Source organism: Sabethes cyaneus, chromosome 3 (assembly GCF_943734655.1).
Source record: "Sabethes cyaneus chromosome 3, idSabCyanKW18_F2, whole genome shotgun sequence".
NCBI classification, from domain to species: Eukaryota; Metazoa; Arthropoda; class Insecta; order Diptera; family Culicidae; genus Sabethes; species Sabethes cyaneus.
In genome coordinates, this window is record NC_071355.1 from 163,800,452 (window position 1) to 163,818,990 (window position 18,539).

General features: G+C 44.3%; 1 long non-coding RNA gene across 1 annotated transcript; it reads right to left on the reverse strand.

Annotated features, from left to right (window-relative positions):
• Window positions 1-14,263: 14,263 nt before the first annotated feature.
• LOC128741598 (uncharacterized) lies at window positions 14,264-14,696 on the reverse strand. Its single transcript, XR_008412219.1, has 3 exons — window positions 14,630-14,696; window positions 14,374-14,542; window positions 14,264-14,316 (listed from the first exon to the last, which is right to left on the reverse strand). It is a non-coding gene; the product is annotated as an uncharacterized LOC128741598 (long non-coding RNA).
• Window positions 14,697-18,539: the final 3,843 nt, after the last annotated feature.

Below are 18,539 nucleotides of genomic sequence, written 5' to 3' on the forward strand. Positions count from 1 at the left end.
CTCGAAAATGCTTCATTGTTATGGTAACCTTATCATCTATCTTGGACTCTACGCCTAGAACATGTGCAAAAACGAATTATTCGTCTCGTTCTCAGGAATCTACCATGGAATGATCCCGAAAATCTGTCGCCGTACGGTAATCACTGTTGGTTGTTGAACTTGGATACGCTTGAAGTTCACGATTCAACAATTCGTCCGGTCAAATTCATTGTCACTTTGTAACTGACGACTAGCTCGGTTGTACTATTGGTTGCAGGGTCGGCTGCCCACCAAGGTACTGGAGAAGACTCACTCCCTAGAAACTTACCTCGGACTATCAAGCGAACATAACACCAAATACACATGCAAGACAGACAATAGGGCTCAGCAAACAAAAATTATACAATGCAAATCAGTTTTATATTTATATTTATATACAATCGGGCATTAATTAAATGGTGTAGCCGACTGGAACTGTGGGGGCCCTGTGGACAGAACCATGCAGACGTAGAGAGAAAAACAGTGTGACGTGACGTACCTTTGAGGACACGATGATGTGGATCAAGCTTTTACAGTTTAGGGACTCATCGGTTCTGGCGTCGAAAAGCGGGGGCCAGAGCAGGAATCACGAATCACCCTGTCACGCTCTTCCTTTGACGAAACCGGAGACAGTGGTGCTGCACTGATTTCGCCGGAGAGATGTTAGTCGTGTTTTTTTTCAGGGTTGGATCTTTGTAATGCGGTTCTTTGCCGTCTTTTTTCTGGTCTGTACAATTATTATTATTTTTCGGGTCGACTCCATGCATAGTCTTACATAATATATATTTTGGGCTGGGTGACTATTTAACAGGGTAAGGAATTTATTTTAGTTACTTACTTATGTGCCCATGTCCGCCGGCGCCGGTCCGGTAGAACAAAGGGATGAAATCAGAGATCTCTACTGCTGACGGTTACCCACTATGGCTTTTACCTGTCGCCAGGACAGGTTATCGTCTACAGCCCGGATGTCGTTGGCAGACCTGTTTCGCAGACCTGCAAAGGCACCCCTGGCCTTCCTGATCCGTGTGGCTATATCAGTCTTGGTACCACCATCGGGCTGCTGCCTGGGAGCTCTCGGAGAGGTCATCCAACTTGCTCTGCATATCGTTTCGGCGTTGTGCGAGCAAGACAATGTCGTCGGCTAGGTCGAGGTCATTTAGCTGCTCCATCTTTAGAGGATTCAAAGGCAATCCTCGATTTGGACTACTGTCAATTGCTGCAACTAATATCTCATCCATAACGATGAGAAACAGAAGCGATGATAAAATGCAGCCCTGTCTCACGCCAGCAGTAACCCTTATGGGGCCGGACAAGCCGCCGTCGTGCAAAACCTTGCACGAGAACGCCGTAACGAGATGGACTAGCTTATCTGGAACTCCTCTACGCCTCAGTTTACCCCTGATGTTTGCGTGGTTGAGTCGGTCAAACGCCTTTTCGAAGTCAACGAACACCAGCAGAAGAGAGTCCTGGAATTCGTTGATCTGCTCCAATATAATGCGGAGCGTTGTGATATGGTCTACACATGATCGGCCAGCACGGAATCCAGTTTACTGCCACCGGAGAGTAGGGTTGATCTTCTCCTGCATCCGGTTGAGGATTACCTTACAGAGTACTTTGAGATAGACTAATCTCAAGTTTTTTAGTCTCGACCTTGGAATGAGGTCATACATATATTAATATTTTTTTGAAACGATGGTTCTACAATTGATGAAGGGACGGTGGGGAAAAGAAATGGAAAATTTTTTTGGTGAAGGAGGAGGGGAAGAGCGGAAAGGAAAGGGGGGGGGGGGGGTATTGTCAATCATAGCTACCAATACCCCCCCCCCTTTCCTTTCCGCTCTTCCCCTCCTCCTTCACCAAAAAAATTTTCCATTTCTTTCCCCCACCGTCCCTTCATCAATTGTAGAACCATCGTTTCAAAAACATATGTACTTTGAGAGTAATACAGAGCAACGTGATGCCACGCCAGTTACCGCATTCAGTTAGGTCCCCTTTCTTAGGGACTTTGACCAATATGGCCAGCATCCAGTCCACCGGAAAAGTTGCGGTTTCCCATATATTGCTGAAAAGCTGATGCATCATCTGGGCTGACAAAGATGGGTCAGCTCTGAGCATTTCGGCTGAAATACAGTCTATCCCTGGCGCTCTATTGGATCTCATACTCTTGATTGCTGCTACAATTTCATCCAGCGATGGCGCCTCCGAGTTGACGCGATTAATTCGACGAACTGTAGGCGTCATACGCTGCTGGTTTTGTTGGTCTCTGACATTTGAAACTTGTAAGATACTGGTTTAGCCTCAGCCGCGAGCGTTGCTGAGACTCCCTGAAACAAGCCTCAGGGTCGGCACGCTTATCCTGGGGTTTTCGCGGGAAAGCAAGGAAATACCTGATATAGTCGATGGAAAACTCACGATTTACCTTTTCACAAATTTATTCACACTTTCTGGACTTTTACCTTCTATCTTTGATCTTTGTACCACCCACTTTCTTAATCTATCTAACCTTTTATATTTCTTCGGCGGGGCCCCTCTTCTTCAGCATACACACACAGCCTGCACCACCTTTCGTCCTCTTCGGTTACCACCAATCGCTGCTGCACGTGATCGCCGCTTCCGGCCTGGATGCACGTCGAACTGTTAACCAGCGGTCCTTGCCGCTTCTTCTGCGTCGGATGAAGGACTCACTCGGGCTTTGCCGATCCGCCAAAGGAGTCTGGCTCAACGGATGATCGTTCTGGGTTTTAAAACAAACACTGCGGGGTTCTGGGAGAAAAACATCGAAGGCGTTAGTTGGCTGGCGAGGGCTTTGATTGGCAAAACGGCGTAGGGATGGCATTACCTGTATTCGCTATGTTACACTCACTTCTTTTACAGCACAGCACTTTTAACAATGGTATATAATTTTTGGCTTTGTACTAGGTCACTGTTTTTGACCGTTCGGTTTGAGGTCCTCTTTCTAAATGCTGTTTTTGAAAGTTGAGTGTAACTTAAATAAGCATTTAGTTCCAGGTCATTGCCCTACGCCAACGGTTAATGCCCTCGCCAAGTACATAAGCTGAGCCTTCCGCTAGCTTGTTTATATTTGCATCTGACGCGAGTCCTGTCATCCGCGCGGCCCTCATTTTCAATCGTTTCCTCCTAGTGGTGGGATATGATAGGTGACAGGCTGCGTACTTAAGGTTGATTGGCTGATTGTTAGCTATCTATTGGGTGGTGTTGGGTGGTACTGTGGGAGAAAAACCATCTACTACGACAAACATTTCCAGCTTTTACATTTTACAATAAATAACATTTAAACGAATTATACAATAAATCTCAGAAACCTTCTAAGCGGAGGCTACCAACGCTTACACTCTCCCCCAGCTCGGGTAAAAAAATGTTTAAGCAGTAAACATTTTTTTCCATCACGAATTACATGAGCACAACACCTTTTACACCACCTGCTGAACCTGTAATATCACAAAATAACGATCACACGGACAAAACAACCCCCACTTACGGTTGCTTGTGAAACTTTTCATCTCTCCATACTAGATTCAAATATCCAAAAAGATTTGAAAATTTTGCTGTTTCGTATTTTTGAGTATCGGGGTCATAAGTTATCATCGTCGGAAATACCGACTCCTCTCATTTTCAGGGCTTCTGTCCATACTGACCATCATAATCAATATTGACTCCGGTCTCCAGCGATCAAATCCGTCCGTCCTAAGACGTGATAACCTCACACAAATCAGCTTAATGACGATCGTTTAAAAGAAATATTTAAAATAAGACTACTAAAAATTCAATAACCATGCACATGCAAAACAAATTAAAATTCAAAACATTTATAAAAATTTATCCTAATTTCTGCTTATTTATTCTAATTTGTACTCCGGAGTAATTATATACAGTTTCAAATTCACGCAAATGTACATGAATTATTTCACGCGACTTGTCGGAGTTGCGCTCTAGTACCTCTTTACTGATAGGCGTTATCATATTTTATCGGTGTGCGTGCGAAAACAACGAAAGATCGAACGAACTGTCAACTGTTGGTCAATTGTGTAAAAGATCTGTTGCTGAACCATGTGGAACTATGATGTGGTGCTATATCGGAAGAATATTCAGTGCGCGCGCCGTGAAATGTTATTATCCCGTTATTCTTTTACAAAGATTCTGGCCAGTAGATCTATCCTCGTGTTCAAACATTTCACAAAGTTCTCATTCTGTTATTCCGATATAGTAGCCCATCACGTGGAGCTTTATGGATTGGGATATGCGATACACAGGTAAGTGATCACTCCTATTGTTCTAAATTCTCTATTTTTTCCCCTTTCTGCTATCTTCTATATTTCTATATTCTATATTTTGTTACTTCTGCTGCTGTGACCTTGACCTAGATCATTCGATAATTTCTGTCTTTCTCTTTCACCTACATTCTCGAACTGCATTTTATTCTTTTCTGACTGTGGCTGAGATTCAACTTGTTTACAATCTTGTACACAAGTCAGAAAAATGCATTTGTGCAACCGAGCAAAACCAAGCTTTTTCCTACAATTTTCTTCATTTCCCGTTTACTTTTCCTGATTCCTCTTAAAAATTCTAAATTTACACATTAAACATAATACACACAACATATTTTCAAGTAATAAAAAATTTATTTTTCCTTCATTACGGCCGATTTAAAATTCTGGTTGCATTAGGATGCACCTTCCTGTGCATTTTTCACGTGCTGTTCGTTGCATTTGCCTGACTGGAAGTTTATGGTAATTTTAGATAAAACAATTGATAAAATTGACCATTTGCTTGCCAGTGTACATGCAGTCGACTAAAGCATCATGAAATGTTGCGATTTTTTTGCTAAAATTCATCCCTTTTTAGGAACGTTTACGCTTTTAGATCAGCGGCAGAGAAAACGCCTAAGGATTTTCCCTTTAGATCTGCCACTTCATAGGAGCTAGTGCCCTTCTTGGCTAGTACTACGCAGGGCGTGTACTGAGGTCCAAGTTTGGCGTTGAAGTTATCACCTGCAGACGACTGCTGGAAACTACGCTTAAAAATCCGCTGGCCTACATCAAAAGTTGGTGAGTATCGCTTATGACGAAGATCGTATCGTCTTTTTGTATCTTCGTGAGTTTTTTGCAAATGTGCGCTCACCAAATCGTGTATTTTTCGGCTAACTCCTCTCAACTTATCAACCCTCTCGATTTCATCACGTTCAACTTCCGTTTCTAACCTATGCTGTGACCCTCTAGTTATGATTTCATGGCCATATAGCACATAATAAGGACTGAATTTAGTAGAAGAATGGACCGTATTGTTGAGAACGAATTCCATTTCTGAAATTTTCGAATCCCAGAGTTTTTGGTCTTCTTTCACATAGCTTCTAATCATAGCATTGATTGTACGGTTGAGACGTTCAGCTGGGTTTGCTTGACTTCTATGTCGAGCATTGGCCCAATGCTGAATCTCATAATTCGCCATCAGATTTTGGAACTCTCGGGACAGAAAAGTTGTCGCATTGTCAGTGATGACAATTTGTGGTGTAGACAGCTTGCGAAACCATTGCTCTTCCAAGATTTTGCATAGACTTACAGCTGAGATCTTTTTCACGGGAGCAAGCAGGCAATACTTAGAGAAAATGTCCATGACAACTAACAAGTGGGCGTTGCCATGCTTGCTGCGTGGGAGAGATTGAATGTAATCCATGCAAACTATTTGGAAAGGCTTAGTAGCAATACGCTGTCTGCCCATCTGAGGTGCTGTTGAGGTCGTGGAGTGTTTGTTTTCCTTGCAGGATTTGCAATTGGAAACATATTTCTTAACGTCGGCTGCCATTCGCGGCCAATAGTATAAGCGTTTTATCTTCTCAATGCACTTTTCATAGCCAATATGCATATTTCCATCGTGTTCATCTTTCAGGATTCGGGTTCGTAATGAAGCTGGGACACACTGTTTCCACTCGAAACAGTAATCTAAAGTATCAGCTTTTGATGCTACAAATTTAAATAATCCATTATCCACAATTCTGAAGTCGACATATTTTTCTGGATCATCGCTGACTCCAGCGAAAAGATTCTTGTACCAACTATCCTCAGGCTTTTCATCAAGACTCTCTAGCGATCTAGAAAGTGCATCGGGGACAATGTTTTCTTTGCCCTTCCGATGCCGGATCTCCAAGTCAAACTGCTGCAAAGTTATACTCCAACGGCTGAGTCGAGAGGAGGACCTCCACTTGGCTCGCATAATAAACGTTAGTGCGGCGGAATCTGTTACTAATGTAAATTTTGTACCTTCTATATATCCCCTAAACTTTTCAATACAGCGAAGGGCAGCTAATCCTTCTTTCTCCGCTGCATGGTAATTCAGTTCCGCGCCTTTAAGTTTCTCGGAGTGGTAGGCAATCACCTTCTCTTCACCGTTGTGCACCTGCGTGAGGACTCCTGCGATAGCGTTATCGCTTGCATCGGTTTGCACCGTAAAAGGAAGCGTAAAATTAGGATTGGCCATAACTGGGGCTGATATTAGCCGTTCCTTTATAGCTCTAAATGCATTATCGGCTGCCGTGGTCCATTGCACCTTCTTTGGCTTATTTTTCAATAAGTCAGTGAGCGGTGCCGTGATTTCACTGAAATTTGCGATAAACCGTCGATAATAATTAATCATACCGAGGAATCGCCGAAGTTGTCTAACCGATTTTGGAACCTGGTATCCCATGATCGCTTGTACTCGATCTGGGTTAGGTCGCAACCCCTCTTGGGACAAAATGTACCCAAGATACGGTAGCTCCTGGCAGCAAAATTTTGATTTTTGTATATTAATGCATAAATTCGCTTCGCGTAAACGCCTCGCTAAGTCTCTCAACTTTTGCATGTGCTCATCGAAAGTCCGACTTGCCACGACTATGTCGTCTAGATAGACGAATATAGCCGGCTCTAGTGCACCGTGGTCTAACACACGATCCATCAGTTTGCTCAGTGTAGCAGGACTGTTCACTAGCCCAAACGGAAGTCTAGTGAACTGGAACAGCCCTCTACCTGGAATGGAAAACGCAGTGTATTTCCTCGAATGCATGTTCAGAGGAACCTGCAAAAATGCCTGTGAAAGGTCAATTGTAGACAAATATTTAACTGGTCCGAGATGGCTCAGTATTCTGTTTTGGTGGGGTAGTGGGTAAGCGTCTCTCTTTGTTCGCTCATTGAGCTTCCTGGCATCTAGACATAGCCTAACCTCTGGCGTGTCCCTTTTTGCGACTGGCACTACCGGAAGTGCCCAATCTGAATCAGACGGTTCTATTATGCCATCGCGTAGCATATTGTCCACTGCTTGATGGATTTTGCGCTGGATTTCAGGACTCCATGGGTACGGATTCTTTCTTACTGGATCTAATCCCCTATGTTCCTCTTTAATCTCAATCGTGTGTTCCAACAAGTGTGTCATTGAAAACATTCCTGGCTCTGCTACCATGAACAATTTCTGTATTTCCGCTAATTCCATACACTGTCCTTCAGTTAATGCTTTCTCTTCCTCTTCCAAACCCTTATGAATCCCATCATCTAAAATGTCTATTATTTCGTCTTGAATTGTGGGACGAATTCCAAACTTAAGCCAGAAATCGTATCCCAACACACATCTTCGGTTTAGTTTCGGAGCGATCAAAACAGGTAAAATTTTAGTAGTCCTGTTGAACATAATTGGAATTTCCGAACAACCTTCTACGTCTAAATTCTCTCCTGCCGCGGTCTTCAGATTTACCGACGTTGGCTCTACTTTTAAATTTAAAGCTTTTAGTATCTTTCTCGCTCCGACACCTAAAACCGTACGTGCCGCTCCGCTGTCCAGTAAACCGATCAGCTCTATCCCCATCAGTTCGATTCTCGTAAATGGCCGGGCGTCACCACTGAGCTTGACGAGCAAAGAAGCTATCTCCTCTCGTTCAGTTGCTTGCCCCGAAATCTTTGAGTATCCTAACTGTTGAAGAATAGTGGATGGTTCATTTGGTGTAATTATTAGAGGACTTTCAGAGCGGTTAATATGACTGCTGTGCCTCATTGAGCAGTCCGTTTCAAGTTTTTTGCCTGACAATATGGACAACTAGCTGTTTCGAAACCTGGAAACCCACATTTCTCGCAGAATACGTGTATTTTTTGAGGACACTCTTGCCATGAGTGTCCCTCCTCGTGGCAATTAAAACATGTTCCTTGCCTAACTGGAATGTAAGCATTTACTATTCTCTGAAGGGCGTTTGTTCCACTTGACCCTGGTTTCCCCTCGTCTACGTTTCTTCCAGACTTTTGGTTGTCTGCTGGCTTCGAGGGTTGATTCCTAAAAGAATTTTGTCCCCCGTTACCCTTTTGATATTCGCTAGACCGATTAACCGATCTTTTATCTCCAGCTGAATTGAAATTAGGTTTAAAATTTCGTTCCTGATAACTACCTCGTTGATTGGAAAAACGATTATTGAAGCTATTGCCATTTCTATTGAATATCCGTTGTTGTTCTCCTAACTCTTCTACGTGCGCTCTCTGTTCGAACCTGTAGTCCCTTCTTCGATAAATTTGCCAATTGATAGAATCAAACCGTTTACCGAATTCCCTCATTCTAGGAATCGACGAAATATTGGCCGCAAGCATCGCTGTTCGGCAGTCTTCCCTAGTGTTTCGGAATAACACGTTAAACTTACGGACTTCATCCCAAGGCTGGGACATACTACGGAAAAGGCGTACCATATCGAGATAATAGTCTTGGAATTTCTCTCGCGGTCCCTGCATACGTTTATTGACTAGGCTTTCATACTGGAAGTCAATATCGACAGGTAAGAATTCATTTTTTAATTCGCTCACCAGATTTTCCCACGTTTCCAATTCATTATTCCCATTAACCTCCATATACCAACTTCTAGCTTTCCGCGTAAACAGATGGTGTGCTGACAAGAAAAGCTCCTCATCTGAAAACCCTTCCGATCTCGCGTTAAATTTAACCTCCTTCAGAAATTCGTTCAGTCTTCTACCATTGTCCAATCCATCGTACCGCACTGACCATTTGTAAATAGGGAATCGATTACTGTTCGGTCGTGCTTCACCGAACCGTTCCTTATTTCCTTCTCTATGGTTCTTACATTTCCCTTCACTCAATCTCGCTCCCATACTTTCCAACGAACTACACCTTTTCTTGATCCAATCTACAAAGTTTTCCGGTTGAACTTCAATTTCCTTATCGCCAGATCTATCCTCAACATGAGTGTCATTTGAATCCCTTTCTTTATCCTTCCCTGCACTATTTTTGTTTTTATCCTTTTCTTTCTCTAACGCTTCAATACGCGCAAGCAGTTGCTGTACCATATCCTTCAACAGATCATTCTCTGATGCCAACTGCATTACCCTATTGTTCTCACCACCCTCTTTTTCACCTCCTATTGCGCCTTCTTCCTGATTGACTTGCCCAAAGTGTTCTTCTACCTCTCTCCTAGCTACTACTCTTTCATTTTCTCTGGGCAAATTCTCCTGCAGTTCCGAATCTCTCATCCCAAGCTGATCAACTAAAGCTTCCCCTTCTTCTGAGTTTGAATCCACTTCTGCTTCCGAATTACTCTCTTCTCTTAGCGCACGCAAGCTTTCATTCACGCGCGCAGTTTCAGCTTCTCTCACTTCCGGTAAAGGAGAGGTAATTGAGTAGAAAATGTTCAATAGTCTCAAACATTCTCCACCTATTAACGCAATTTGATTCAGATGCTCTTCATCTTTAGCATGAACTTGCAACCGTTCCATGCGGAAGAAAATGTGTATCAGTCTAGTCTTAAATGATTCGTTAGGGATTTCCCTCGGACCTTTGTTCTCTAATTGGGTTTTTATCAATTCTAGCTTATCATCGCAACATTTCAATTCTCCTCTTAGTGACGTCCAACATTTTCTAAGATTCAAATTAGGTTTTTCTTTTTCTGATTTCAGGAAACCACGCAACTTCCGTTCCTGTTTACTTCGCGATTCACTCATCATCTCCGCGCCGCGAATTTGCAGTTCGTGATCGAGTTCGTCGTTAGCAAGGTGTGCTACGTTCATAGTGTAATATTTCGTAAACAGATGCTGGTGTTCCATTATGAAATTTGTAAAAGATATTCTAAGTCGCTAATGTACTACAACTGAAATAAAATGCACGTTTTTCTTTGTGTTATTTCCTCAAACCGATCTCGAATCCCGCACTGAAATTATTTGAGTGTAACTAATTTAGTTTACTATTCTTTTAAACGATCGTATAGTTTTCGTTCAAATTGGACACAGAACCCCTCTGAAACAAAATCAAATTTCACTCGCAGTGTAAATTTCAATAGTTTTGCCACTTATCAGTGAGAATTACTTTGTGAAAGCACGGATGTTTTCCCAGAGACGTAAGTAGTAATCGGCTGTTTTTCAGGTAATTCTACGAGCTAACCCTTCAAAAACGATGGTAAGTCAATTTTTGTTGGGCGCCAAAGTGTAAGATACTGGTTTAGCCTCAGCCGCGAGCGTTGCTGAGACTCCCTGAAACAAGCCTCAGGGTCGGCACGCTTATCCTGGGGTTTTCGCGGGAAAGCAAGGAAATACCTGATATAGTCGATGGAAAACTCACGATTTACCTTTTCACAAATTTATTCACACTTTCTGGACTTTTACCTTCTATCTTTGATCTTTGTACCACCCACTTTCTTAATCTATCTAACCTTTTATATTTCTTCGGCGGGGCCCCTCTTCTTCAGCATACACACACAGCCTGCACCACCTTTCGTCCTCTTCGGTTACCACCAATCGCTGCTGCACGTGATCGCCGCTTCCGGCCTGGATGCACGTCGAACTGTTAACCAGCGGTCCTTGCCGCTTCTTCTGCGTCGGATGAAGGACTCACTCGGGCTTTGCCGATCCGCCAAAGGAGTCTGGCTCAACGGATGATCGTTCTGGGTTTTAAAACAAACACTGCGGGGTTCTGGGAGAAAAACATCGAAGGCGTTAGTTGGCTGGCGAGGGCTTTGATTGGCAAAACGGCGTAGGGATGGCATTACCTGTATTCGCTATGTTACACTCACTTCTTTTACAGCACAGCACTTTTAACAATGGTATATAATTTTTGGCTTTGTACTAGGTCACTGTTTTTGACCGTTCGGTTTGAGGTCCTCTTTCTAAATGCTGTTTTTGAAAGTTGAGTGTAACTTAAATAAGCATTTAGTTCCAGGTCATTGCCCTACGCCAACGGTTAATGCCCTCGCCAAGTACATAAGCTGAGCCTTCCGCTAGCTTGTTTATATTTGCATCTGACGCGAGTCCTGTCATCCGCGCGGCCCTCATTTTCAATCGTTTCCTCCTAGTGGTGGGATATGATAGGTGACAGGCTGCGTACTTAAGGTTGATTGGCTGATTGTTAGCTATCTATTGGGTGGTGTTGGGTGGTACTGTGGGAGAAAAACCATCTACTACGACAAACATTTCCAGCTTTTACATTTTACAATAAATAACATTTAAACGAAGTATACAATAAATCTCAGAAACCTTCTAAGCGGAGGCTACCAACGCTTACAAACTCGGTTGAGTTGTTCAAAATGTTCAGTCCATCGCTTAAGCTGTTCTGTACGGTCAGTCAATAGCTGACAAGCTCTGTCCTTTAGCGGCATCTTTGTATTCATCCTGGCACCACTAAGGCGGCAAAAAATATCGTACAACAAACGGATATCACCATTGGTGGCGGCGGTTTCTCCTTGTTCGGCTAGGGAGTCAGTCCAGGCTTTCTTATCCTGCCTGCAAGCACGTTTAACAGCCTTCTCCACTTCTCCAGTTCGGCGTATCGTTGACAGGCACCTGTCTTAGCCGACCTGGTCCGCGCTCGGTCAATGCCGGCTTTCGCCTTTCTCCGTTCGTCGATCTTCCTCCAAGTTTCATCCGAAATCCACTCGCTCCGCCCGCTGCGCGCTTTACCAAGGGTTTCATCACTGGTCGTGATGAAGGCGTTCTTGACACCGGTCCATTGCTTTTCGACAGTTCCACCAGGTGGTAACTCCGAGGCTCGAGATTCAAGTTGTTCGACAAAGGCCCATTTCACCTCAGAATTCTCCAATCGGCGGACGTCGTAGCGGCATCCAACTTTTTCCTCCCGTCGTTGGACACGTGCGACGTGCAGACGTATCTCAGCGAGAACAAGATGATGGTCGGATTCAATATCAGCGCTGCGTTTGTTGCGTACATCAAGAAGGCTCCTTCGCCATTTTCGGCTGATGCAGATGTGGTCGATTTGGTTTTCTGTTCAGCCGTCGCGGGAAACCCACGTGACTTTATGTACTGGTCTATGGGGGAAGAGCGATCCATCAATGACCATGTTGTTATTACCACAGAATTCTGTAAACAGCTCCCCGTTTTCGCTCATCTCTCCTAGGTCATGGCGTCCCATGACGCGTTCAAGGTCCGCGTTGTTTGAGCCAATCTTCGCGTTGAAGTCGCCCATGTGAATTTGGATGTCCCCTTTCGGGATTTTCTCAACCACGCTGTTCAGCTGGCTGTAAAAACTCTCTTTCTTTAACTGCAGGTCGGCAGCATCTGTTGGCGCATAGCACTGGATTGCTGTAAGGTTCCTCACCCGTGGCAACGATTATTCGCTCATTTATCGGCTCCCACTTCATCAGGGCTGCATGTGCCCCTGGGCTCAGTAGGAATCCAACTCCTCTTTCTCGAGTAGCATTTTCACCTCGTATGCCAGAGTAGAGCAAGACTTGCCCGGATGATGTCCTGTGTTCGCCAGTACCAGGCCAGCGGAACTCGCTCAGCCCCACAGCTCGATCCATAGCTTCAGCTTCCATAGCATAGCTTCCCTTGCAAGTTGAGCCAGCTTGCCCTGCTGGGCAAGGGTCAGTATATTCCATGTTCCGATTCGTGTCGGTGTTTTCATGTTCACCCTTTGCCAGCCAGTGACTTTATTGTTAGTACTTAAATAACTTAAAAACTATTATAACAAGAATGAGCCATAAAATTCTAACGAAAAAAGAATCAAAAATAATAAAACAACGAATAATTGAATTTTAATTACCAAAAAATAAAAACCTAAATGCCTTGTTGCCGATATCGACTGTAACAACTTGTGACAAGTATACTAAGATTTAGGCAGCGAAAGTCACGTAGTTTGCCAATTTACACCCAGCTAGCGTTGTATAAAACCCTAATTTCCGGTAGCCCTTAATTGGCATGAAACGCGGACGATAATGCAAGTTAACTTGGTAGTATACTGGCGCAGGCGCATGTATACAGATGCATACTGTGGTTCGAATACGTCAGTGTCTGATAGTTGGATGATGGATATGCTGCTAGCAAATTCAGGATAAATGAGATAATGAATAATTGATACTATGATCAGCCTAAATAGATAGAAGTTTCACGATAGGAAGCCGTATCTCGGGACCAGATCGAAGTCTAGTAAATGCAGCAGTCCATTTAAATATCACGAAATCTATAGTAGCCAATTGGATCACGTTTTATCGAATAGCTTGAAAAATCGATAATAAAAATGGAGCAATGTACTGTTATATATGCACCTATATTGTATTACAAACTAACCCTCCTGGACAGCTCCACTGTAAACGCATCCTTGTCTCGACGTCCGTCCGAAGGTAGAACACATTTGCCCGCTGAATGACTCAAAATCATCATGTTTAGCGCGATTCTCATCATCAGTTATTGTTGCCTGTTGCCTGCCTGGTTTTCCTGTTGCTGTTGAAATCAGATTCCCCAATGATGCCGGGGCTCAAGCTATAATCGAACCCCAGCGAGGCATCCCGTGCAGTTATGTGTACGAAAGCATCTTGTTAATTTTCTCACGCAGCTATTTGAATAAGCTACGGTTCGGGATAGGACCTCCACAGTGCACTGTGGCAAGGCCTGAATGTAGAGGTTCTGACTGATGCTCCGAATCGGAGGCTGCCCCGGGCCCATCGCAGTCGCAGCTATAGCAGCTATGGTGAACCGAGCGAAATGGAGAAGCCACCCTCAGCGCAAAACGGAGCATAATCGCCGCGTAGAGCCTCATAGCGATTGAGTTATGGATTCATTTATCCACGTTTGTGTTGTTTGCCGCGCATCTGCCTGTGGCTTCTTTCGGTACGAATTATCTTCATTCGATTCGTGTACGGGAAAGGTAACCGAACTACAGGCCCCTCTGCTGGTGTTCGGAGTTTTTCTTGCCGCATTATTTCAACAATCACTGAAGTACCGCGGAGAATTGGAAGACACAGACCCACTGGGGTCTGCCGTTGCTGCTGTTTATGGACGATGATGATCAGGCACGGCAGAGTTCTATATAGTCATCACGCTAATAAGGCAGAAAGAAAATCAATTTCGAGGAAATGTTATTTGTTTTTCAAATTACTTTATTATCGGCAGTTGCTTTTTCTGCTCCGCTATGGTGCTGCTTTCCGGTGCTGGCTTCGGTTCGGGTCGCGGTGTATGATTTGTGAGTTCTGCTCGGTCATCGGAATGTAGAGAATGGTTTATTTGGACACCTTGCTGGATAGGATATACGGAACTCGGAATTAAAGCTGAAATTGATTAATTATTCAATTACACGTATTAGTCGTAGGTCAAACATTATTGAACAATCTAATCAGACCGAATGAAAAACTTACAAGGCAGTCATGCAGCGCGAGAAATCGTAATTATAATGATAACTTGTTTGTGAAGCATAGAATCGAGGAAGATGAGAATAAAACTTATAAACTGGCGCATTAATTGCAGTGTTTTGTACGACTTGACCAAGGATTTCTAAGGGTGAAGGACCCAATAATATTATCATTATTCTCAATAATAATTACTGAAAGCCTTATTTGACGACAAATCGTTCGTTACCTATATATAAAATTGGTTCACAAGCAAAAACTATAAAAAGTTAAGTAATGTGTTTTAAAGCAGTAAAAATTTAAGATACTGCGCACTTTTGATTATAATTGAAAATTCCAGATTCCGGATAAATGATATGGAAACTGAAACGATCATGCAAAAGTATCAATAATCATTAAAATAAGGTCACGAAAGTTGACACTCTAACGATTGACGGGCTGATTCCCAGCACGACTCCGTTACGTCTCGTGGAAGTTCATACTTGTATGCGATTTTTCCCTGCAGCCTGAGTGGCGTTCACATATTGCTGGTTAATATAGGTAGGGAAATTCCACCAGTTTCTAGCTTGTACCGCGCATTTCACATATCGTGATGTTGTTGTTGAAGATGATGATGCAAAAATAGAGGTATTCAGATTGTAAATAATGGATGATATGTTTATTTTTTAATTTAAATGACAACGCGAAAATAAAAAAAAAACACAAAACCGTGGAGGTACCGCAAATGCCATTCATCGTTGTCGTTGGTTGTCGATGGTGCTAATCGTATGCAGGCATTTCGTGGCAGAGAAACAGCGCGCAGTTCCTAAGGTCGCATCTCTTTATGAGATTGTTGAACAATATGCAAATTGTGCACTTTAGACAAATGGTTGTCAATCGAGTGGGCTTGTCGGTTTACTGTTTGCAAAGCACCGACCGGCTGCGGACGGTTGCGGCCGCTCGATGGGAAGATCGCGAGCGCAAGTGGCATGCTTGGCCGGTTGCCGGTTTTCGAACCGTCCAGACTTGGTGGAGACTTGGTGCTACCTTGCGAAAATGAGGATGCCGCGTGGGGACTGAATAAAATTTCTACTTTACAGTTAGTTTCTTGTTTAGTTCCCTGTCAATCAGGAACTTTCTTGTGAATTTGCTGTTGCTCCTATTGCTATGAATGGAACGAATCAAGAGGATCAGAAGAACACAGCTTTGTTTTTTGAGTTGAAATTAGGTTGCGTTCAAATTCGTTGCAAAATAATACAAATTATGACGATTTTACGATTCACGTTTATAGGTTCCGTTTCTTGCACACTTGAATCATTACTGCAAATATGTAAATTTAACAGTCTTTAAATATTGACGAGAAATCGTAGATTGAAGCAGGGCCTATTGGTTTCAGTTCTTAAGAAATTAGGTCCAATTGAATACGAACACTGCCACCGGAGTGATATTACGGTGTTCTGTATAACGTCTAAAGCTCTTTCCAAAGTAGTCCTTAACCGGATACAGCAGAATATAAAAGCTACACTACGGCTCCAGCAACCGATCATATGTGGACTACATCACAACGCTTCATATCAAAAAGGAGTAAATCATCCAATTCCAGGACGGTTTCTGGTTGGTGTTTAATCTTTACGTCCCCGACATCAGAAATTATGGGATTCAATTCGGTCTTGGGCCACTCGGCGCCAATTTCCTAGTCATCTCAGAAGTCGCAAATCGCTTTCGACCTGGTCGAACCATTGTGCACGTTGGGCCCCCTGTTCCTGGTGCCAGTGGGGTTGTTGAAGAGGACTATTTTCATCGCACTGTGGTTCGGCAGCATCCTTACGACGTGTCCGGCCCACCGTAGCCTGCTAACTTTCGCTAGACGTACGATGGGAGTCTTCCCAAGTAGTGCCTGTAGCTCGTGATTCATTCGGTAGTCTCCGCCACTCTCCGCTTTCAGTTTGTACTCCGCCAAATATCGTCCGCAGCACTTTCCGCTCGAACACGGCAAAGGCGCGAATGTCCTCCGTGAGCAGCGTCACGGCTTCAAGTCCATAAAGAACTACCGGTCTGATAAGAGTTCTGTACATTGTGAGCTTCGTGCGGCGGCGTACGCTTCCTGACCGTAGCGTTTTACGAAGGGCAAAATAGGCCCGATTTCCCGCTTGGATGTGCCGCTGAATCTTCTTACTAGTGTTGTTGTTCGCGGTCACCAGCGATCCCAAATACACGAACTCCTCTACCACTTCTAGTTCGTCGTCGTCAACGGTTACCGTCCGTGGGAGACACGCGTTTGTTTCCTTTGAGCCTCTTTCAAGTATTTGGTCTTCGACGCATTTATTTTTAGCCTAATTCTCCTAGACTCCGCTTTCAGTCTGGCGTAGACTGCCTTCGCCGTCGCAAAGTTCCTGGCCATGATATCGAAGTTATCTGCAAAGCCTAGAAGTTGGCTACCCTTGGTAAAAATCGTGCCTCTCGTTTTGATGCCCGCTCGTCGGATCACCCCCTCAAGAGCAATGTTGAACAGCATGCAGGATAAACCGTTACCTTGTCTCAACCTTCGCCGCGTCTCGAAGGGACTCGAGAGTGTTCCAGAGATGCGTACGAAACACATCACTCGATCCAATGTAGCTCTGACCAGTCGCGACAGTTTGTCCGGAAAACCGTGTTCGTGCATTATCTGCCATAGCTTGTCTCGATCGGCTGTATCGTATGCTGCTTTGAAATCAATAAAGATGCGTGGGCACGTTGTACTCCCGGTATTTCTGCAAGATCTGTCGGATAGTAAAAATTTGGTCCGTAATGGTGCGAGCCCCCTTGAAACCCGCCTGATAATTCCCTACGAAACCTTGTGCTATCGGTGACAACCGGCGTAACAGGATCTGGGAGAGTACCTTGTAGGCGGCGTTTACCAGCGTAATACCGCGATAGTTGCAGCAGTCTAGCCGATCACCCTTTTTGTAGTTGGGACAAACCACTCCTTCGATCCATTCCTCCGGTAGCTTTTCCTCCTCCCAAATCCTCGAAATAAACCAGTGCAGAGCCTTTGCTAGCGTTTCTCCGCCATGTCTATAAAGCTCTGCCGGTAGGCGGTCCTTCCCAGCAGCCCAATTTCTCGTTTGACTTTTTGGAGATCAGGTGCTAGGACATTACTATCTTCCATGGGCGCTCCTAGGTTAATTTCCGTTCCGCCTCCTTCTGTGACTTCGCCATTGAGGTGTTCATCGAAGAACTGCTTCCATCTGTCGACCACCTCGCGCTCGTTTGTGATTAGATTCCCTCCCTCGTCCCTACACATGTCAGGTTTCGGTGTGTAGCCCTTCCGAGTTTGGTTCACCTTCTCATAAAACTTGGGCGTGTCATTGGCTCGGAATAGTTACTCTAATTCTTCACGATCTCTGTCCTCCTCAGGATCGTGGTCAACTGGTTCCTAGCTCGTCGGTATTTGGCCAGGTTCTCCCAAGTGGCAATACTTAGATAATTTTTCCAAGCAGTTTTTTCCCCTCCACCGCTTGTTGACATTTCCCATCAAACCAATCATTTTGTGTACTCCGAGGGTCAATACCTAGTGCCTCTGATGGCCGAGCGTATTCTGCCCTAACCGTCTTCGAGGTTTGAAGCACCTAATTCCTCGGAAAAAGGCAGTGCCTCATTCAGTACTCGCGCGTAGTTCTCGACAGCTTGCGGGTTATCTAGCTGCCTGATGTTCAGCCGAGGAGGGCGGCTTTGACGTGTCCGGTATACGGTGGACAGCTTTGAGCGCACATGTACTGCTACTAGGTAATGGTCAGAATCAATATCTGCACCGCGTCGGGAGCGTACGTCCGTGATGTTAGAGAAAAACCGGCCCTCTATGAGAACGTGGTCAATTTGGTTCATTGTACGTTGGTCAGGTGATCTCCAGGTGGCTTTGTGGACATACTTGCGCGGGAAAAAGGTGCTTCGGATCACCAGG